Consider the following 22636-nt stretch of genomic DNA (forward strand, 5'->3'; position numbering starts at 1 on the left):
CAAGCTCTTGTCTGCTTGTCTAGCCTTTAGGTAGTATATGAACTCCCCCACTCCTTCCCATTTAAGAAGCTCTGGCACTGACTAGGTTAATTTCTCTAAAGAGATTCATAACAGGAGATGGAGTGGAGGGGGTTCCTTTACAAGAGCGTTTAATTTTTTAGGCCACTCAATTTAACATTTTCCCTAAAATGCATGTAAAATGGAACGTAACTGAACCAATTTTAAATTCTAGTTGAAATTTTCCAAGCACACATTGCCTGAACAAAATGGTTCCGACTGGAACAGGAAATGCCTTAGAAGTTGTCTTCTACAGCTGTCCCACAAGCCAATCTCTTGACCTGACCCCTGGAGAATCATTCAAATTCTGGCCCTGGGAGCTGATTTCGGAGCTGATTTCAGAGCTGACTTTGGACCTGGAGTGAGCCAAAGGATCGGAATGCAGATAAGGAGGGGACACCTCCACGTGTGCTAATGAAAAAGGTCAGCTATGACTTGGAGGCAATCTCGTGGGCAAAAAAGAAGGAAAGGTACTCTGGGAAGCAGGAGCATGTCTCCAAGTTTTCTCTGGTTAAGGGAGACTGATGAGAAATGACGTCCGTTTCTAGTCAAACGAGTGGAAGGAAGCACGTCACTTCCACCATTCCTTCCCACTTCCACCTCTTACCCCTTTCCGCATGGACAGACAGACATACCAGACAGTTTTGGTCAACAGTTTACTTGGCACGAAGCCAAAGGCATGAGGGCAGCGTCCTGACCTCCTAAGGAGATGGGAGATTGCTGAAGTTTTTTCCCTCTGCGTTGTTCCGCACCTGGACTCACTGGAGCAGACGAAACTACTAGAAATGCCCCTTCCCATGCCAAGTTTCTCCTCACGATTCCGGGGAGAAGCTGTAGCCTCCTTAGACTTAAATAGGGGCTTGGTGGCAAACTCTCGTTCCTGACATTCCCATGTTTTCATTTATTCCACAAGATTTTTTTGAACAGTACTCTGAGCCAGGCACTGTGAACTTTCCTAAGCTCTTAGCCAGGGAGAGGGAGAAGCAGGGGCGGGGGACCAGTCTCTTCTCCCAGCCGCACAGTTCCAATCCCCATCCATGCCGGGCGCCCATCCCGGTGATTATTCTCCCAGCTCCCCCACCCAGTTGATGTGACAGGCTCCTGGCCCAATCTCCTTCCTGGTTCCCAGGCCGACTGCAGGCACCACTCGAGCCAATTGGCGGCGGCCAAAGGGCGGAGGGGATGGCCGGAGGGGAGGGAGCGCTGGCTTTAGAACCGCAGCCGCAAAGATTTCGAGAGGCAGAAGTTGTTTGAGCGCGTCGGTGGGAGGCTGTCGGGCCAGATCCAGTATTCTGAGACTTTATGTAAGTACTTTGTCGGCAGGGGAAAGCACGAGGATAGAGGGTTGCCTGGGCGTGGGCAGGAAGTGGGTCCAGGGAAGAGCATCTCCCAGAACTTCAGCAGGAATGTGCCTCGCACGGAGGATGGGGGCAGAGGGGGCCTGGAGAAATCTCAGCTCTAGCCCTTAGGCGCCAAAGCAATCGTTCCCATCAAGGATGGGTGGGAGGGACAGTTTTCCCCACGAACAGCACCCGCCGCAATCACGTTTTCGGCTCTTTCTTAGTAGTTGCTGCTAACTTGTTGCCAACCTTGGCTGGCGTCCTTGACGCCAAACCCTGCCCTTCTTCCTTTCCGTGGCGGCGGCCCCGAAGAGGAAACCGAGTGCCTAACTTCCCTCTGTCGTTCTTCTCTAGCTACTGCCACCTTCCCCCACCCTCACCCCGCCCCACCGCCGCCTAGCTCCGGACTCGGAAATCCCGGAGCCGGCATCCTGCAACGCCTCCAGCTCCGGCTTGGCCGCCACTGGGGACGTCGCGGGGTTGCGCCGGCCCGGGGCTCTGGGGAGTGCCGCGGTCGCGGGAGGGAACCAGGCTCCGGTGGCCCGCCTTCCGCCTGCTTCCCTTGCCCTTCGCGAGAGCGTCGCGATCGTACCGCGTCTCCCTATGAGTAAGCACTTTTTTCCTTTCTGTAGCCGAACATCTCCCGGGCCGTTAAGTCCTCTCTCCTGCCGACCCCCGCCGCCCATCGACTCCCTTCTCAGCTCCTCTGGCTCTGCAGCCCCGAGCTCATGGTCTGGGCAGTGGCAGCCAGGGATCTCTCGCGGCGACCCGGGAGACAGAACCTAAGGAGCAGTGGGAGAGGGGTACTATCCCCCTGCCCCCACACAGCTGCACTTGTGGGTGTTTACTTTTGTCCATCCGCTGTATTTAAGCGCGCTAATGAGAGGCGGGGGGACGCCGACCACCCCTGCCCTGGCTTCTTGCCAGTCCCAAAGTTGCCGCCGGCGCGGCTGCTACTGCTGTAGTGTGCGGGCGGCTCCCACGGTCCGGCTCCAGGGCTGGAGGTGACCCCAACCGAGGAGGTGGGGTAGGGTGGGGTTAACGCGATCTGACGCTATGCTTCTTGCTCTAAACCTGATCTGCACCACCACCCTAGGGGTGCCGAAGGTTGCATTTAGAACTAACTGGGTTGGAGAGCCTCGTCATTTACGATCCAACAGACGGCATGCTGGGGGTGCCTGGCCTGCTACGAGGGATGGGCAGTGGTAGAGAGACTGGATGGCGGCACAGTAGGTAGGAAGGTAGTTGAAATTAAAAAACTACTGAAAAGTAAGCACGTACTCCACTTAACTGCATGTCACAATGCATTTGGGAGCCTAACTTTGATCCTGGAGATGAAATTTCCAGTGAATTCCAACGAAGTGCACAGAGTCCCACACTTGCCGGTGGGCATCACGTGCCCCAAGCCTCTGATGCCCCTAGGGTAATGGTCATATGACTTCGTTTGACTTTAAAACTGGAATGAAATGGCTGAAGGCCATATTCCAAAAACTATAGCTACAAAAAACGTCAAGTGAGTGTGAACTAGTCTCTACTGAAGGGAATTCTACTTAGATTTGGATGAGGGAAACAGAGGTAATTTGGTGCTCAGATTATATCCAAAATACAAACAGGACTTGTTTTTTTGTTGTTGTTGTTTTTTACCCCTGAAAAAGTGATAACCTCCCCCCCAATCTATTATCCCTCTGAAGTCTCTTTTTTTTTCCAATTTATTGGGGTGCCAATTGTTAGTGAAATTACATAGATTTCAGGTGTACAATCTGTATTACATCATCTATAAATCCCATTGTGTGTTCACCACCCAGAGACAGTTCTCCTTCCATCACGATATATTTGATCCCCCTTACCCTCATCTCCCACCCCCCACCCCCATTACCCTCTGGTAACCACTAAACTATTGTCTGTGTCTATGAGTTTCTGTTTCTCATTTGTTTGTCTTGTTCTTTTGTTGTTTTTGGTTTATATACCACATATCAGTAAAATCACATGGTTCTCTGCTTTTTATGTCTGACTTATTTCGCTTAGCATCATACTCTCAAGATCCATCTATGTTGTCAAAAATGTTCCTATACCATCTTTTCTTACCGCCAAATAGTATTCCATTCTGTATATCAACCACAACTTTTTTTTTTTTCCATTCATCTATCGAAGGACACTTTGGTTGGTTCCATGTCTTGGCCACCATAAACAAAGCCACAATGAACATTGGAGCACACGTGTCTTTATGTATAAATGTTTTCAGATTTTTTGGGTAGATACCCAGGAGAGGGATTGCTGGGTCATATGGTAATTCTATTCGTAATTTTTTGAGGAACCTCCACACTGCCTTCCATAACGGCTGCACCAGTCTGCATTCCCACCAACAGTGTATGAGGGTTCCTTTTATTCCACAGCCTCTCGAACACTTGTTACTATTTGTCTTGTTGATGATAGCCATTCTGACTGGGGTGAGGTGATATCTCATTGTGGTTTTGATTTGCATTTCTCTGATGATTAGTGATGTTGAGCATATTTTCCTATGTCTTTTTGCCATTTGTATGTCCTCTTTGGAAAATGTCTCTCCAGGTCCTCTGCCCATTTTTCAATTGGGTTGTTTTGTTGTTGTTGAGTTGCATGAGTTCCTTGTATATTTTGGATATTAGCCCCTTATCGGAGGCACTGTTTGCAAAAATCTTCTCCCATTCAGTTGGTGGCCTCTTTATTTTGTCAATGGTTTCTTTTGCTGTGCAGAAGCTTTTAAGTTTCATATAGTCCCATTCGTTTACTTTAGCTTTTACTTCCATTGCCTTTGGAGTCAAATTCATAAAATGCTCTTTGAACCCAAGGTCCATAAGTTTAGTACCTATGTTTTCTTCTATGCAGTTTATTGTGTCAGGTCTTATGCTTAAGTCTTTGATCCATTTTGAATTAACTTTGGTACATGGTGACAAATAGCAGTCCAGTTTCATTCTTTTGCACGTGGCTATCCAATTCTCCCAGCACCATTTATTGAAGAGGCTGTCTTTGCTCCATTGTATGTTTTTAGCTTCTTTGTCAAAAATTATCTGTCCATATTTATGTGGTTTTATTTCTGGGTTCTCAATTCTATTCCATTGGTCTATGTGTCTGTTTTTCTGCCAATACCATGCTGTTTTGATTATTGTTGCCCTGTAGTACAAGCCAAAGTCAGGGAGTGTGATACCTCCAGTATTCTTCATTTCCTTAAGATTGCTTTGGCTATTGGGGTCTTTTGTGCTTCCAAACAAATCTGATGATTTTTGTTCTATTTCTTTTTAAAAATGTCATTTGGATTTTGATGGGGATTGCATTGAATCTGTATATTGCTTTGGGTAAAATGGCTATTTTAACTATGTTGAGTCTTCCAATCCATGAGCACGGAATATCTTTCCATTTCTTTGTGTCTTCAATTTCTTTCAAAAATGTCTTATAGTTTTCAGCATATAGGTCCTTCGCATACTTGGTTAAGTTTATTCCTAGGTATTTTATTCTTTTTGCTGCAATTGCAAAAGGAAGTGCTTTTTGTATTTTTTTTCTGAGATTTCATTGTTAGTATATAGAAATGCAATGGACATTTGTACGTTGATTTTGTAGCCAGTAACTTTACTGTATTCGTTGATTGTTTCTAATAGCATTTTGGTGGAGTCTTTAGGGTTTTCTATATATAGCATCATGTCATCTGCAAAGAGTGACAATTTAACTTCTTCATTCCCAATTTGGATGCCTTTTATTTCTTTCTCTTGCCTGATTGCTCTGGCAAGGACTTCCAACACTATGTTGAAAAGCAGAGGTGATAGGGGACATCCCTGTCGTGTTCCTGAACGTAGAGCAAAGGGCTTCAGTTTTTCACCATTAATTATGAGATTAGCAGAGGGCTTGTCATATATGGCCTTTATTATGTTAAGGTATTTTCCTTCTATACCTATTTTATTAAGTGTTTTAATCATAAATGGATGTTGTATCTTGTCAAATGCTTTTCTGCATCAATTGATATAATCATATGATTTTTGTCCTTTATTTTGTTTATGTGATGTATCACATTGATGGATTTGCGGATGTTGAACCATCCTTGTGCCCTGGGGATGAACCCCACTTGGTCGTGATGAATAATCTTTTTAATGCATTGTTGTATTCGATTTGCTAGAATTTTGTTTAGGATTTTTGCATCTGTATTCATCAGAGATATTGGTCTGTAGTTTTCTTTTTTTGTGCTGTCCTTACCAGGTTTTGGTATCAGGGTAATGTTGGCCTCATAAAATGAGTTAGGGAGTACTGTCTCTTCTTCAATTTTTTGGAAGAGTTTGAGCAGGATTGGTATTAGATCCTCTTTGAAGGTTTGGTAGAATTCACTAGTGAAGCCATCTGGTCCCGGACTTTTGCTTTTGGGAAGGTTTTGGATGACTGATTCAATTTTGTTACTGGTGATCAGTCTGTTTAGATTTTCCAGTTCTTCATGGTTCAGCCTAGAAAGGCTATATGTTTCTAAGAACTTGTCCATTTCTTCTAGGTTATTGAATTTGGTGGCATATAGTCCTTCATAGTATTCTTGGATGATCCTTTGTATTTCTGTGGTGTCCGTGATAACTTCCCTTTTACGTTTCTGATTTTGTTAATCAGTGTCTTCTCTTTTTATCTTAGTGAGTCTAGCCAAGAGTTTGTCAATTTTGTTAATCTTTTCAAAGAACCAGCTCTTTGTCACATTAATTTTTTCTATTGTCCTTTTGTTCTCTATTTCATTTAGTTCTGCTCTGATTTTTGTTATTTCCTTTCTTCTGCTGACCTTGGGTTTTACTCGTTCTTCTTTTTCCAGTTCTTTAAGGTGTAACATGAGGTTATTTATTTGGGAGTTTTCTTGTTTCTTGAGATAGGCCTGTAATGAGATAAATTTCCCTCTTAAAACTGCTTTCGCTGCATCCCAAAAATTTTGGTAGGATGTATTTTCATTGTCATTTGTTTCTATGTATCTTTTGATCTCTCCTCTAATTTCTTCTTTGACCCAGTCGTTCTTTAAAAGTATGTTGTTTAATCTCCATGTATTTGTGTTTTCTCCTGCTTTCCTTTTGCAGTTGATATCCAATTTCAAAGCCTTGTGATCAGAGAATATGCTTGGTATGATTTCAATCTTCTTAAATTTGCTGAGGCTGATTTTATGTCCCAATATATGGTCTATCCTTGAGAATGTTCCATGTACACTAGAAAAGAATGTATAGTTTGATGTTTTAGGATGAAGTGCTCTATAAATGTCAATTATGTCCATTTCATCTAATGTGTCATTTAGGGCTGGTATTTCGCTATTTATTTTCTGTTTGGATGATCTATCCATAGCTGTCAATGATGTATTTAAGTCCCCTAGTATAATTGTGTTTTGGTCAATTTCTCCCTTTAGTTCTGTTAGTAGTTGCTTGGTATATTCCGGTGCTCCCTGATTGGGGGCATAAATATTGATGACTGTTATGTCTTCTTGTTGTATAGTCCCCTTTACCATTATGAAATGTCCATCTTTGTCTCTTGTTATCTTTTTCACCTTGAAGTCTGTTTCATCTGATATCATTATGGCTACACCTGATTTTCTCTGGGTACCATTTGCTTGGAGTGTCAATTTCCACCCTTTCACTTTGAGTCTATGCTTGTCCTTGTAGCTGAGATGTGTCTCTTGGAGACAGCATATGGTTGGGTTTAGTTTTTTGATCCAATCTGCTACTCTGTGCCTTTTTATTGGTGAGTTCAGTCCATTTACATTTAGGGTGATTATTGATATGTGAGGATTTCCTGTCATTCTATCTTTAGTTTTCTGGTAAGGCTGTGTCTCCATTGTTTCTTTGCCTTTTTGTTGTCTATTATTTCTGTGTGGTGGTATTCTATGATGTTTCCCTCTGTTTCTTCTTTTATTACAGTATATATTTCAGTTCTGGATTTTTTTGAGTGGTTACCCTTAAGTTTATGTAAAAGAAAGTTTGATATTTAGAGTATTCCATTTTCTTCAGCTCGCTTACTTTCTCCATTCCCATATTCCGTTCAGGCCTTTACTCTCCCCTTTTTGAGTTTTGGTTGCCACAAATTGTCCCTGTTGATGGTGGTCGAATAGCCTCCTTTAGTATTTCTTGTAGTGCAGGTCATGTATTAGAAAATTCCCTCAGCTTCTGTATGTCTGGAAAGGTCTTTATTCCTCCTTCATATCTAAAGGATATCTTTGCTGGATATATTATTCTTGGCTCATGATTTCTCTCTTTCAATAGTTTGAATATTTGGTTCCACTACCTCCTGGCTTGTAGAGTTTCTGCTGAAAAATCTGATGATAATCTAATGGGCTTTCCTTTGTAGGTTACCATCTTCTTTTCCCTGGCTGCCTTGAGGATTCTTTCTTTGTCGTTGATTTTAGACAGCTTCAATAAAATGTGCCTTCGAGAAGGCCTTTTGGGATTGAGGTAATTAGGTGTTCTATTTGCTTCTTGGATTCGAGGATCCAGTTCTGTCCACAAGTTTGGGAAGTTCTCATCGACAATTTGTTTGAATATATTCTCTGGTCCATTCTCTCTTCTCCTTCTGGTATGCCCATTATTCTTATATTGCTCTTTCTGATGGAATCAGAAAGTTCTTGTAGAGTTCTTTCATTTCTTTTAAGTCTCAAGTCTCTTTCTTCTTCCATCTGTGTCATTTCCAGGTTTCTATCTTTGATGCCACTGATTCTTTCCTCCATCTGGTCAACTCTAATTCCTAAGCTGCTTATTTCATTCTTAATTTCTTCTATTGAGTTCTTAATCTCCAGAAAGTTTATTTGGTTCATTTTTAAAATTTCAATCTCTTTCTTAAAATGCTTATGTTGTTCTTTGATTGTGTCTGAGGTCATTAAACTGCATTTCTGTGTTTTCTTGGATCTCGTTGAGTTTTTCCAGAACTTGAATTGTCTGTCATTTAAGTCATATATTTCCATATCTTTAAGTTCCTTTTCTGGAGACTTTTCACTTTGTTTCTGAGCTGTCTTGTTGCTTTGGTTATTTATGGCAATTACTGGTTTAGTAGTTCTCTTCCTAGACATCTACAGGAGTGGCTTCTGCAACAGGTTGATAGGAAGAGGTCTTTCTTTTGTTTTCCAGTATTTGTTGGTAGAATGTTTTATTTTCTCTCCGACTGCAGCCTTTTTATTCTCTCTCACACGGTAGTGCTGTGTTTTCTCTGCACTATTGCAGTTTCTCACACAATGGGGGGATTCCCTGGGAGACGGGCTTCTCCTCTGTTATTAGTTCGCTTGGGTCACAGGTCGCAGTGTCCTTGTGTGTATGCGGAGATCTTTTGAAGTTCCAAAGCTCTTCCTGCATCAGATTCAGAGCCAGTAGGTTTCAGCAGTTCTCTTTACTTCTGCAGGGATCTGCCCAGATAGGTGGGACCAGGGGTGGGGTCAGTTGTGATAGGTGGCCCAGAGCAATGGTGGCGACCACCACCACAGCCGGTCCTGCTTCCACAGCTCCCTCCCCTTTGCCGGAACTAGTTGGGCTGCGAATCTGTGTCCGTGGGCCACAGTTTTCAGAACAGGGAATATTCTGTTCTTTTGATCTTATACTGGTACTGTTCTACTTCTAGCACAGGGCAGGTGGGGGCGGGGCGAGCTCTCGGAGGGTAGGAAGTGGGTGGCTAGTCTCAGTGCCTAAAGCTCGGTTTTCTGCTCTGCAATGAGGGCTTAAACCACTGTTTTCAGCCCTCTTCCCTCAGTCTTTTCTCCGAGGTGTCTGCCGTGAGCGTTGGGTTCAGCCGTGTTATATGCTGCCCCCTCAGCCCTGTGGGCCATAAGCAGAGCCCTAGCAGTCCGAGTTCTTCCCTCTCAGGCAGCTGCAGTAGTTCTGCGATGCAGGAAGCTCAGAGCACTGAGCTATGTCTGCTTCCTCTGGCTGCGCGCCTCCATCTCCACTTCTCCCTTCCCCTTCCCCTGGTCGTGCGATTCGCCCTCCTTTCGGTGAATTCAGTAGTGGGCCTCTTCATCTTGCCTGTCCACTGTGCAGGGAGTCCTTTCTGGAGTTATTGTTGTTCGACTAGTTGTAAATTCCAGTGGAGCTTTACAGAGGCTCACCTCATGCCGCCATTTTGATCAGGAGTTGTTTTTAAAATAAGGATTTGAACTATGTTTGTGCTGGGTCATTATCTCTCCTACAGGCCTGCTATCTATTGATGGCTTTTCTGAATTTTGAAAATATCATACTAATTATTTTCTAGGAAAATCCTCCTTTTATTCACGCCCCATTTGATCCCTAAATTATAGATGTGAAGCCATATCCCATAAGATAGTGATAAAAAAAGAAAAACGCTTTGTCCATATTTCTGGGTCTGGCCTATGTTCTAATTGTAGTGTTCTCTATATTAGGCATCTGTTTGAAGGTGGTGGATCATCTCTTGACTAAAATTAACCATCAGTTATTTATGGTTGGGAATTATTTGGATCAGAAATCAGGCACAAAAACAGTGGACACTAAATTTGACAAATACAGCTAGTTGTGTCTTTACCTGTCAAAAGTTTGGTAGAATAATGAGAAGACACTGAAACAACTCCCATCTTGACCAATACCCGCCCTTGTGGCCCAAGTTAAGGTTGCTGTTGCAAAAAAACGTGGCAGTTTGCTATTCAGATTATATATTGCTTAGTATAGAAATAGGCAGAGGAATCTCTGAAGGCAGTTTAAAAGCTGTACTTATTTACGAAAATGGATGCAGTTGATACATAAATTCAGCCTTGAAAACAACTAGGATAGCTAACAATGAAACTGGGAACATTTAAGGGATTTTGCCTTTGTATGACTTAGCCAAAAACCATTTGTGTACTGCAGCAATCTCTGAATGACTCGAGCACTCCGTTTTCCTGCTGTGCATGGGATTCTGAACCTGAAAAGGAGTACTTTAAAGCACACAGTTCTGACAGCCTTGGGTACACATTAACTGGAAGTGGATATAAGCCTGAGTTATTGGAGTTAACTACTCTGGTAGATAGAGGCTTCCCTCCCCGCCAGTGGCAGTGAGGTGATAATTTTAGATTGAACTCCTAATAAATATTTAACTTCAAAAAAACGAGAGTACAACTATCCAACTAGGTTAAAGTAGTAGGGACATAAACTTTTTCTTAAACTAAATTTACTGGAGTGACATTGGTTAATAAAATTATATAGGTTTGAAGTGTACATTTCTATAATACATCATCTATATATCACATTGTGTGTTCACAACCCAGAGTCAGTTCTCCTTCCATCACCATATATTTGACCCCCTTTTCCGTCATCTACCACTCCCCTCCCCCCATACCCTCTGGTAACCACTAAACCATTGTCTCTGTGAGTTTTTATTGCTTTGTTTGTTTGTGTTGTTCTTTTGTTGCTTTCAGTTTTATATCCCACATATCAGTGAAATCATACGTTCTTGACTTTTTCAGTCTGGTATTTTGCTTAGCATAATAATCTCAATATCCATCAATGTTGTTGCAAATGGCAGTATTTCATCTTTTCTTAGAACATAAACTCTTTAAATATTATTAACTCATGTCAAAATAGGATCATCACTAGGCTCTTAGTCCACAGCATTTCATTCTCTTGAGATGTCGTCATGTAAAACCACTGACTGCTTTGCTGACTTCATTTTTCAGTGGTATGATCTAATGAACCCAGGTTTATTACTAAAATTGGGGGATTGTAAATTTAATTCTTAATTTCTACTGTTATATCTATAATAGCAAGTTATCGATCTTTTTACCTACTTGGGGTGGGGAGCCAAACAAATTATGTTTTGCCTTGACTTAACATTGAAGTCCAAGGTCTCTAGTCTAACGCCATCATTGAGATTCACTTGCTAAAAATCTGTAGTCTATGTAATTTTGTGTAGAAGGATTAATTATAACTGGTGAGTATTATTTGGTTGAGATTAAGTCTCTTCTGCAAATGGTCACATGCACATTATTTTTGACTGTGATTATACTGGCAGAATGTCAATATCCAAAGCACTATCAGGAACCAAAGAAAATTTTGCTCCTGAGCAAACAGCGTGACTTTTACTGAAAAGAAGGGGGTAGTTTGGCTATGGTGCTTGAGCACTAAAGTGATTATTTTTGGTGAAACTGACAGGGAAAAGGAAGAAAGTCCACTTGCCATTATTCCATATTCTCTTTTAGGCATTATTTCTGCTTGCCCTTCCAAGAAATTTACTGCCATAATATTCTTAGCACATATGATAAATTCATGAATTTGCTATTGTGTTGTAGAAAATGTAGGTGGGATGTGTATGCCAAACTGTTTGTTTTTGCTATTTAGTACAGATTCCAGAAGTACCTGGTATAAAATTGAACATCTATCAATACATGACAACTTGGGTATCTGTTTTTAGAATCATTTTGTACTTGTTCATATGGTAATTTTTCTTTTGGTGATAAGTAGTGGGCGGGGGGGGGGGGAATTTGTTCTGTGTAAATAATGAAACTCAGTTTAGAAGAAAACAGCCAGATCATGTTTTGAGTCTGTATAATTATTCTAGAGAGTGATATAACATGTAATGTACGTTCAATGTGTTGGAAGTTTCAGAAGCTTTTTGGATACATTACACTGTTGGAAGCTCTTTTAGATACTAGTGGTCACGACTAGCTGTTTTTAGTTATATGAGGGCTTTGGTTAAAGTTATGGCTTAGAAAAACAAACTGTCTGACCATGAAATGTCAGTCTCAGGAGAAGATCTGATAATATTTGGGCCAACTTGTAGGTAGTTATGGAGGTGAGGCAGTTTCAGAAAATTCAGTATAACTAATAATACTGAATTTGCTTTATTTTTAGCACTTGAAAGACAAATACTATAGTGAGTATAAACTGATTTAGGGATGAAAAAGTATTGCTGGTTAAAGGAAAATTAGAATACTAAGGAGGAAATATGTTGACTTGGCTTCAGAAGAACTAGATTCTAGAGTTTGACTTTCAGAAAGCCACTTAAAATTATTATAGTGATAACTAATATTGAGTACATACATGTGCCAGATACCATGCATTTTCTTTTATAAAATGAGGGCATGGCTCAAAGTTTTTGGTTTGCTGGGATTCTTTTTTTCAAATAGTTATAGTCTGGCTTATTTCAGTTATATTTATCAGTTCATTTTTCAACTTTTAATGCAACTATATTGAACCAAGCTAAATAACTTGTTGGCAAATTGATGATGACTAGTGGCTTATTCCATGACTAATGCTGGTTTTTTTAAACATAGAGATACTACCTGAGGCTGAAGTAGAATAATATGGAATGTCAACTATAATTTTATATATATATATATATATATATATATATATATATATATATATATATGTATATATATATATTCACGGGATGTGGAGTACAGCATATGGAATAGAGTCAGTGGAATTGTAACAGTTATGTATGATGTCAGAGAGGGTAGTAGATTGGTGGAGGAGGGTAATCACTTTGTGAGGGGTGTAAATGTCTAACTATTACATTGTTTTGTACACCTGAAACTAATAAACAAAATAGAGAGATACAGTTTATATCATTCCTTAATAAGGATTTTGGTACATTAAACCTACGGATTTTATATTATGAGACAGCTTAATTTTTCCGACCAGTTTAGAAATTTGTTTGATGGTAAGGAGGTAGTGTTGTTTATTGGAAAAGTCATTGAGTGTGGAATCCAGGGCCTTTTAGTCCTCTACAGTTTGGACAGATAGGCCATCTTTAAGTAAATCATGGAAGTTCTCTGTTCATATCTTGATTTTATTTTATTTTTTTGTTAGCTATCAATTTCCAATCTATGTATTTCATAGGCATGCTGAAAGGGTGGGTGAGCTATGTAAGCCTTGGCTCTTTAGCAGACAGGTACTATATAAATTCAAAGTACTGTAGTAGTATATCATAGAAACACTAGCGCTTTAACAAGTGTTTACAGAAATGGTACGATGCTCATCACTTTAGTCTTGCTACATTTTTACTTGTCTATAAATGTTCTCCAGGCATCCAATTTTACATGCAAAGGAGAAATAAAGTCAGACACAATATAATGAAAACTAAGAGAAATAGTTGATAACAAGAGAATAAAAACCTGTATGTAATAATTTCTTATTTTTTTTCTATTTTTATTTTTTAACAATTTACTGACCTGATTTATAACTTTAAAATCTTTAGATATATACATATCTGCATTCTTTCCCAGGCCCTACAAATGTTACATGTGGACTTGAACCATTTATTTGTTTGTTTTGCTAAGTATGTATGGTTGTTTTATGTTCATTTTTAAAGAAAAATTATAGAAATGCTATTGTCTTGTTGACTTCATCTCATTCTTCTTTTTTTTTTTTAACTTGGCTTCTTGATGTAGGATCTATCCACAGAATTGTAAATAGCATGGTCTTTCTAAATATTGTGCAATATTCTTTACTGCACATCTGTCGCATTGTATTATACGTATCAGTTTTTTTATCCCCTCAAATATTGTGCCAAGTACCCTGGTAAAGCCATTAATGTGGTGGTCGGTTTTTGTTTTTTCTTTTACTCTTCGCAAGTAATTATTGAGCAGCGTTTTGGTGTTCATTGGTAATTGCTGTAGAATCTATTCGCATATCATAATTCATTCCTGGTTTTGTGATTACCCGTAATAGGAGGTTTTGTGTAATATTGCTCATGAAAAATCAAGTGTTTCTCCTTATAATTGCACTCTATGGGAGGACAATATGCAGGTATAACAAAGCACATAATGAAGGCAATAATCTGTACATTTAAGTGATATGCACTCATTAACACAGAAAAGGTGAGAAGTTAATGGATATCTTCCTTTGAAAAACAAACATGTTGGGCTACATGGGCCATATTCTTTTTTATTTTAAGATGGGTCATTTTCAAACCCACCCTCAAAACTTTTAACTTGGAATTGATTTTCAATGTTTATTATCATAGTGACAATTATATGATGGTTTTTAACTGCTGTTCTTTGAATTAGCATGCATTTTTATTTCATTGGTTAAAATTATGTTTGATGCCATTTGTTAAAATATCATTTGTAAAATGATAGTACTTAATTAAAATGAAATAAGCAGAAAGCCCTTGGTTAAAGGACCTGTAACATAACCTGGTATCATAGGACTAGTTCTGAAGAGTGGGTTCTTTTTACTAACAGAATTAATTTTCTTTTGTAAAGTCTGAGCTTTCATCACTACCATATCTGGTTTAAAGATTAATAGCAAATCATTTTTTTGTAATCTTGTAACCCATTCATTGAAAATACAACTCTGTTTTTCTTTAGCTGTTTTATGTATGTAATATTTATATATAAAGTATATATGTAAAGTTTTTACTTTCTCTAAAATAAAGTTTGTGAGAGGGAGTATCATAACTTGGAATGTTGATATTATTGCATTCTATGTTATATGGTCTGATTACATAGTATGCACTCAGATTGACATTCTGCTGTGGACACTAAATAATACACTCTTTCATAGGTTAATGTAATTTTAAGCCTTTTTTCTTCTATTTTGTAATTTACTTGCGTGTTCCAATTTTGCCATTTCCTATGTTCCTTTTTGATAATCTGGAGGGATCATATTTCAGGTCGGGGAGAATTACCACTGTAGACTGCAAAGTGTTTTCTCAAAGATGAAATTGACAGGAATGGTCCCTAGGGTATATCCTATTGCTATAGAAGTAAGTATGTATAACTTAGTAATCTAGTGGAAAAGTGTCCTAAGTAGTGCATACTTAAGATATATTTAACATTTTACTTTGGATTAAAGAAATACAACATCAATGTGAAAACCTCACAGGAAAACAAAAGGGCTTATATGGAAGTAAAAAAAACTACTCATAATTGTACGAACTACGACCTGTTCATATTTTTTTTAATTAAAGTTTATTGGGGTGACAATTGTTAGTAAAGTTACATAGATTTCAGGTGTACAATTCTGTATTACATCATCTATAAATCACATTTTACGTTCACCATCCAGAGTCAGTTCTCCTTCCATCACCATATATTTGATTCCCTTTACCCTAATCTACTACACCCCCTCCCTCCTTAAACTCTGGTAACCACTAAACTACTGTCTGTGTCTATGAGTTTTTGTTTCTCACTTGTTTGTCTTGTTCTTTTGTTGTTTTTGGTTTATGTACCACATATCAGTGAAATCACACGGTTCTCCGCTTTTTCTGTCTGACTTATTTCGCTTAGCATTATATTCTCAAGATCCATCCATGTTGTCACAAATGGTCCTATTTCATCATTTCTTACCACCGAATAGTATTACATTGTGTGTATATACCACAACTTTTTTATCCATTCATCTGTTGAAGGACATTTTGGTTGTTTCTATGTCTTGGCCACTGTAAATAGAGCTGTAATGAACATTGGAGCACACGTGTCTCTATGTATAAATGTTTTGAGATTTTTTGGGTACATACCTAGGAGTGAAATTGATGGGTCATACAGTAATTCTATTTGTAATTTTTTTGAGGAACCTCCACACTGCCTTCCATAGCAGCTGCACCAGTCTGCATTCCCACCAACAGTGTATGAGGGTTCCTTTTTCTCCACAGCCTCTCCAACACTTGTTACTATTTGCCTTGTTTATGATAGCCATTCTGACTGGGGTGAGGTGATATCTCATTGTGGTTTTGATTTGCATTTCTCTGATGATTAGTGATGCTGAGCATTTTTTCATATGTCTATTTGCCATTTGTATGTCTTTTTTGGAGAAATGTCTCTTCAGGTCCTCTGCCCATTTTTCAATTGGGTTGTTTGTTTTTTTGTTGTTGAGTTGCATGAGTTCCTTGTATATTTTGGATATTAGCCCTTATCGGAGGCACTGTTTGCAAAAATCTTCTCCCATTCAGTTGGTTGCCTCTTTATTTTGTCGATGGTTTCTTTTGCTGTGCAGAAGCTTTTAAGTTTCATATAGTCCCATTCATTTATTTTAGCTTTTACTTCCCTTGCCTTTGGAGTCAAATTCATAAAATGCTCTTTGAACCCAAGGTCCATAAGTTTAGTACCTATGTTTTCTTCTATGCAGTTTATTGTGTCAGGTCTTATGCTTAAGTCTTTGATCCATTTTGAATTAATTTTGGTACATGGTGACAGATAGCAGTCCAGTTTCATTCTTTTGCCTGTGGATCTCCAATTCTCCCAGCACCATTTATTGAAGAGGCTGTCTTTCTCCATTGTATGTTTTTGCTTCTTTGTCAAAAATTATCTGTCCATATTTATGTGGTTTTATTTCTGGGTTCTCAATTCTATTCCATTGGTCTATGTGTCTGTTTTTCTGCCAATACCATGCTGTTTTGATTATTGTAGCCCTGTAGTACAAGCCAAAGTCAGGAAGTGTGATACCTCCAGTATTGTTCTTTTTTCTTAAGATTGCTTTGGCTATTCGGGGTCTTTTGTGGTTCCAAACAAATCTGATGACTTTTTGTTCTATTTCTTTAAAAAATGCCTTTGGGATTTTGATGGGGATTGCATTAAATCTGTATATCGCTTTGGGTAATATGGCCATTTTAACTATGTTGATTCTTCCAATCCATGAGCACGGAATGTCTTTCCATTTCTGTCTGTCTTCTTCAATTTCTTTTAAAAATGTCTTATAGTTTTCAGCATATAGGTCTTTCACATCCTTGGTTAAGTTTATTCCTAGGTATTTTATTCTTTTTTTCTGCAATTGCAAAGGTAATTGTTTTCTGTATTTTTTTTCTGAGATTTCATTGTTAGTATATAGGAATGCAATGGACTTTTGTACGTTGATTTTATAGCCAGCAACTTTACAGTATTCGTTGATTGTTTCTAATAGCTTTTTGGTGGAGTCTTTAGAGTTTTCTATATATAACATCATGTTGTCTGCAAAGAGTGTTAATTTATCTTCTTCATTCCCAATTTGGATGCGTTTTATTTCTTTCTCTTGCCTGATTGCTCTGGCAAGGACTTCCAAGACTATGTTGAAAAGCAGAGGTGATAGGGACAGCCCTGTCGTGTTCCTGAACGTAGAGCAAAGGGCTTCAGTTTTTCACCATTAATTATGAGATTAGCTGAGGGTTTGTCATATGAGGCCTTTATTATATTGAAGTATTTTCCTTCTATACCTATTTTATTAAGTGTTTTAATCATAAATGGATGTTGTATCTTGTCAAATTCTTTCTCTTCATCAATTGATATATGATTTTTGTCCTTTATTTTGTTTATGTGATATATCACATTGATAGATTTGCAGATGTTGAACCATCCTTGTGCCCGGGGGTGAACCCCACTTGATCGTGATGAATAATCTTTTTAATGCATTGTTGCCTTCGATTTGCTAGAATTTTGTTTAGGATTTTTGATTGTATTCATCAGAAATGTTGGTCAGTAGTTTTCTTTTTTTGTGATGTCCTTACCAGGTTTCGGTAACAGTAATGTTGGCCTCATAAAATGAGTTAGGGAGTACTGTCTCTTCTTCAATTTTTGGAAGAGTTTGAGCAGGATTGGTATTAGATCCTCTTTGAAGGTTTGGTAGAATTCACTAGTGAAGCCATCTGGTCCCGGACTTTTGCTTTTGGGAAGGTTTTGGATGACTGATTCAATTTTGTTACTGGTGATCGGTCTGTTTAGATTTTCCAGTTCTTCATGGTTCAGCCTTGGAAGGCTATATGTTTCTAAGAACTTGTCCATTTCTTCTAGGTTATTGAATTTGGTGGCATATAGTCCTTCATAGTATTCTTGGATGATCCTTTGTATTTCTGTGGTGTCCGTGATAACTACCCCTTTTCGTTTCTGATTTTGTTAATTAGTGTCTTCTCTCTTTTTATCTTAGTGAGTCTAGAAAAGGGTTTGTCAATTTTGTTAATCTTTTCAAAGAACCAGCTCTTTGTCACATTAATTTTTTCTATTGTCTTTTTGTTCTCTATTTCATTTAGTTCTGCTCTGATTTTTGTTATTTCCTTTCTTCTGCTGACCTTGGGTTTCACTTGTTCTTCTTTTTCTAGTTCTTTAAGGTGTAACATGAGGTTATTTATTTGGGGTATTTCTTGTTTCTTGAGATAGGTCTGTAATGATATAAATTTCCCTCTTAAAACTGCTTTCGCTGCATCCAGTAAATTTTCGTAGGATGTATTTTCATTGTCATTTGTTTCTATGTATCTTTTGATCTCTCCTCTAATTTCTTCTTTGATCCAGTCGTTCTTTAAAAGTATGTTGTTTAATCTCCATGTATTTGTACTTTTTCCTGCTTTTTTTTGCAGTTGGTATCCAATTTCAAAGCCTTGTGATCAGAGAATATGCTTGGTATGATTTCAATCTTCTTAAATTTGCTGAGGTTAGTTTTATTTCCCAATATACGGTGTATCCTTAAGAATTTTTATGTACACTAGAAAAAAATATATAGTCTCTTGTTTTAAGATTAAGTGCTCTATATATGTCAATTATGTCAATTTCATCTAATGTGTCATTTAAGGCGGCTTTTTCATGTTTATTTTCTGTTTGGATGATCTATCCATAGCTGTCAATGATGTATTTAGGTCCCCTAGTATAATTGTGTTTTGATCAATTTCTCCCTTTAGTTCTGTTAATAGTTGCTTGGTATATTTCAGTGCTCCCTGATTGGGGCATGACTGTTATGTCTTCTTGTTGTATAGTCCCCTTTACCATTATGAAATGTCCATCTTTGTCTCTTGTTATCTTTTTCACCGTTAAGTCTGTTTCATCTCATATCATTATGGCTACACCTGATTTTCTCTGGATACCATTTGCTTGGAGTGTCAATTTCCACCCTTTCACTTTGAGTCTATGCTTGTCCTTGTAGCTGAGATGTGTCTCTTGGAGACAGCATATGGTTGGGTTTAGTTTTTTGATCCAATCTGCTACTCTGTGCCTTTTTATTGGTGAGTTCAGTCCATTTACATTTAGGGTGATTATTGATATGTGAGGATTTCCTGTCATTCTGTCTTTAGTTTTCTGGTAAGATTGTGTCTCCATTGTTTCTTTGCCTTTTTGTTGTTGTCTATTATTTCTGTGTGGTGGTATTCTATGATGTTTCCCTCTGTTTCTTTTTATTAGAGTATATATTTCAGTTCTGCATTTTTTTTGAGTGGTTACCATTAAGTTTATGTAAAAGAAACTTGATATTTAGAGTATTCGATTTTCTTCAACATGCTTACTTTCTCTATTCCAGATTCTGGTTCAGGCCTTTACTCTCCCCCTTTTTATGTTTTGGTTGCCACAAATTGTCCCTGTTGATGGTGGTTGAATAGCCTCCTTTAGTATTTCTTGTAGTGCAGGTAGTATGTTAGAAAATTCCCTCAGCTTCTGTATGTCTGGAAAGGTCTTTATTCCTCCTTCATATCTAAAGGATATCTTTGCTGGATATATTATTCTTGGCTCGTAATTTCTCTCTTTCAATAATTTGAATATTTGGTTCCACTCCCTCCTGTCTTGCAGAGTTTCTGCTGAGAATTCTGATGATAATCTAATGTGCTTTCCTTTTAGTTTTCCGTCTTCTTTTCCCTGGCTGTCTTGAGGATTCTTTCTTTGTCATTGATTTTAGATAGCTTCAATACTATGTGCCTTGGAGAAGGCCTGTTGGGATTGAGATAATTCGGTGTTCTATTTGCTTCTTGGATTCATGGATCCAGTTCTTTCCACAAGTTTGGGAAGTTCTCATCAACAATTTATTTGAATATGTTCTCCGTTCCCTTCTCTCTTTCTTCTTCTGGTATGCCCATTAATCTTATATTGCTCTTTCTGATGGAGTCAGAAAGTTCTTTCATTTCTTTGAAGTCTCAAGTGTCTTTCTTCTTCCATCTGTGTAATTTTCAGGTTTCAATCTTTGATGTCACTCATTCTTTCCTCCATCTGGTCAACTGTACTACCTAAGCTGGTTATTTCATTCTTGGTTTCTTCTATTGAGTTCTTAATCTCCAGAAATTCTATTTGGTTCTGTTTTAAAATTTCAATCTCTTTCATAAAATGCTTATGTTCTTTGATTGTGTTTCTGAGTGTATTATACTGCTTTTCTGTGTTTTCTTGCATCTCGTTGAGTTTTTTCAGAACTGCAATCTTGAATTTTCTGTCATTTAAGTCACATATTTCCATATCTTTAAGTTCCTTTTTTGGAGACTTTTCAGTTTCTTTCTGAGCTGTCTTCTTGCCTTGGTTATTCATTGCAATTACTGATTTATTATTTCTCTTCCTAGATGTCTACAGGAGTGGCTTCTGCAACAGGTTGATAGGAAGAGGTCTTTCTTTTGTTTTGCATTATCTGTTGGTAGAATGTTTTATTTTCTCTCTGACTGCAGCCCTCTATTGTCTCTCACACTGTTGTGTTATGTTTTCTCTGCACTATTCCAGCTTCTCACGTAGTGGGGGGATTCCCTGGAAGGCATGCCTCCCCTGTGTTAAGAGTTCACCTGGGTCATAGGGCGCCCCGTCACTGTGGGGATGTGGAGAGCTATTGATATTCCAAATCTCTTCCTGCCCCAGAGTCAGAGCCCCTGTGTTTCAGCAGTTCTGTTTACTCCTGCAGGGATCCGCCCACATAGGTAGGGACAGGGGCGTGATGAGTTGTGAGAGGTAGCTTAGAGCAATGGCAGCGACCACCATCACAGCTAGTCCTGCTTCCAACGCTCCCTCCCCTTTGCTGGAACTAGTTGGGCTGTGTATCTGTGTCTGTGGACCACAGTTTCCCAACTGCAAATATTCTGTTCTTTTGATCTGACCCTGCTACTGTTCCGCTTGTAGCACTGGGCAGGTGGGGCGGAGGGAGCTCTAGGAGGGTAGTGAGGGGGCGGCTAATCTCAGTGCCTAAGGCGTCTCTTGTCTGTGGTAATGAGGGCTTAAACCACTGTTTTTCAGCCTTATTCCCTCAGTCTTTGCTTCCACGTCTCTGCTGTGAACGCTGGGTTCAGCCATGTTATATGCTGTCCCCTCAGCCCTGTGGGCCATAAACGGAGCCCTAGCAGTCCAAGTTCTTCCCTCACCCGCAGCTGCGGTAGCTCCAGGATGCATGGAGCTCAGAGCACGGATCTAGGTCTTCATCGTGCACCCGCGCGGCTCCGTGGCCGCACTTCTCCCTTCCCTCCTCCCCAGCTCGCGCAATTTTCCCACCTTTAGGTGAATTCAGTAGTGAGCCTCTTTGTCTTGCCTGTCTGCTGTGCAGGGAGTCCTTTGTGGAGTTAGAGCTGTTTAATCTGTTGCAAATTCCAGGGGAGATTTCCAGAGGTTCACCTCACGCTGCCATTTTGATGACGTCGGTCCTGTTCCTATTTTTTATCTATTTCCTGCGTGGAGAAAAAGTTAGATATTTTTACAGTCGGGATCATACAGTATACACAGTTTGTTTCCATTGTGTTCACTTATTACGTTATGAACATATTTTCCTGTAATCAGATATTTTTGAAATATTTAAAGTCACCATATGATATTCTATGTAATGACTATTTCATAATTTATTTCACTAATTCCTGGTTTTTGGAAGTTCATGTTGTTTCCATATCTTTTTTTTTCTTCTTTTCCATATCGTTTTTTAAAAAAAGTTTATTGGTGTGACAATGGTTAGTAAAGTTACATAGGTTTGAATTGTACATTTCTGTAATACATCATCTGGATCTTATAGGTAATGCTTCAGGATATATTCATTTTGTGACTCATTATTTTTTGAGAGAAATACGTGGAAGAGAAATTGCAAGGATTCTTGTTTTTAAAGATGAATTCCTTTGACAATCTGAAATTTAAACATCGGCTTATGCAAAACAAGCCTTAATTTCAAACAGTGGCACTCAAAAAAAAAGCTGCTCTTTATGTAGTATATCATACTTAACTAAACTGACTGGTGCTATTTTAGGTAAAGTATATGTCTTGGAAATATTTTGCTTTCCTCTGATCTAGTTAACAGGTGCAAAGCAGGATGAAGTAGAGTCCTGTGTGGTATACAATCATAGGAAGTTCTGGTTTTTGAAACGGAACTCTTAGTGGAGGAAGGGAGACAGGTTTATTTTTAAGTAGCCTGTAGATTTCAGGTTGCTATAAAATTCAGTTCAAGAATACAGATGTACACCTGAAGCTGAACCTGAATAATATTGTATGTCAACTATAATTATATATATATATATATATATATATATATATATATATATATATATATATATATATATTGTCACAGGATATGGAGTACAGCATAGGGAATAGAGTCAATGGAATTGTAATAGATATATACAATGTCAGAGGGGCAATAGATTGGGGGATAGGGGTTATCACTTTGTGAGGGGTGAAATGTCTA

The 22636-nt window shown here is 38.8% G+C and overlaps 1 protein-coding gene across 4 annotated transcripts in view; it reads left to right on the top strand.

Annotated features, from left to right (window-relative positions):
* The first annotated feature begins 1233 nt into the window (after positions 1 to 1233).
* PLS3 (plastin 3) overlaps positions 1234 to 22636 on the top strand; it is a 123268-nt gene continuing 101865 nt past the window's right edge. For 2 of the 4 annotated variants that reach the window (XM_019718730.2, XM_019718733.2), the window contains exon 1: positions 1234 to 1361. The gene's annotated coding sequence lies outside the window, so the exon portion shown is untranslated. Of the gene's footprint in view, positions 1362 to 1802; positions 2005 to 22636 lie in introns of those variants that run through there. The other 2 variants (XM_074323440.1, XM_019718732.2) reach the window with 2 other exon arrangements.

Source organism: Rhinolophus sinicus, chromosome X (assembly GCF_036562045.2).
Source record: "Rhinolophus sinicus isolate RSC01 chromosome X, ASM3656204v1, whole genome shotgun sequence".
NCBI lineage: Eukaryota > Metazoa > Chordata > Mammalia > Chiroptera > Rhinolophidae > Rhinolophus > Rhinolophus sinicus.